Source organism: Episyrphus balteatus, chromosome 4 (assembly GCF_945859705.1).
Source record: "Episyrphus balteatus chromosome 4, idEpiBalt1.1, whole genome shotgun sequence".
NCBI lineage: Eukaryota > Metazoa > Arthropoda > Insecta > Diptera > Syrphidae > Episyrphus > Episyrphus balteatus.
The window spans coordinates 5590870-5592000 of NC_079137.1; the positions used below are offsets into that span (position 1 = coordinate 5590870).

The 1131-nt window shown below is 29.7% G+C and overlaps 1 non-coding gene across 1 annotated transcript; it reads right to left on the bottom strand.

The window, feature by feature from the left end:
* Positions 1–765: 765 nt before the first annotated feature.
* Positions 766–837, bottom strand: Trnap-agg (transfer RNA proline (anticodon AGG)). The gene has a single exon. It is a non-coding gene; the product is annotated as a tRNA-Pro (tRNA).
* Positions 838–1131: the final 294 nt, after the last annotated feature.

Here is a 1131-nt window from a genome sequence, read left to right on the forward strand (position 1 = left end):
ATTTATCCATATATTAAACGGTAATGGCGTTTTTTGGGCTGACGTTACACTCGTACTATGGGTTCTTGGTGCGTTCGTTTTGTTTGTTAGTGCGCGAGAAGGCAGTTAAGAGGGTTATTTACGACAAACGCTATTTCTACCATCTTTATGTCTATTCGGCTATAAAAATGACTCAAGTTGAAATATTATTTTTGGAAAAGTTAATGTGAATAGATGGAAATATTTTTTTTTTTGCGAACGAGTGAGAGCTTATTTAGATGTAAGCTTAATTCTGAAATAAGACAGCTGAAAGCCATAAAATCATGACTTTATACTTAAATGAATAAATAAATGGTTATTTTGACATTAATAAGCAGAAATTGAAATGATATTGCAAAAAAAAAAAATGTTACAATTCAGAAGTGAGGATAGCAGTTTTTTTTTGGAAACCAGAATAATTTTGTTTTTTTTTTTTGCTTTGACAATATTTGTCAAAATACAACTCAAATATTATTTCAATTAATTTCAGGTCACTGTGGCGCATGAGTGTTTTTCTTGTTTCTATTTTTTTAATTTTTTTTTTCTAATTTTTAAACTGAGTCAGGGGAAGACCCGCTTATTTAATACCGATAACTAACAATTTTTAATACATTTCAAGGTGATTATGACAATGAGGGATCCTCTAAAATAAAATATATCTTATCTTAATGTAAATATTCAAGGGCTATAACAAAGTTCCGAGAAACTTAAAAAATACTTTAATGGAACAAAAAATTACAAATCCTTGGGCTCGTCCGGGATTTGAACCCGGGACCTCCCGCACCCTAAGCGGAAATCATACCCCTAGACCAACGAGCCAGTTATTTGAACCCTTTTAAGTTAATTTGATACACCATCAGTTTTTTTGGATACAAATGAATCAATAAACAATCAATGAATTTGAACTTCAAAAAATTAAACGAAGTCTTATTTAAACAGTTTTAAAACGAAAACAAAAAAAACAAAAATTTCAAAACAAAATATGTGTGGATTTTTTTTAAAGTCAGATTTGGGCATTAAGCAATTAAATTTGAGAAAATTTGTTTTGTATTGCCACAGAGTTTACTGAAAAAGCTTGCTTAATGCTTAAGTGAAGGTTTGATAATAAAATGC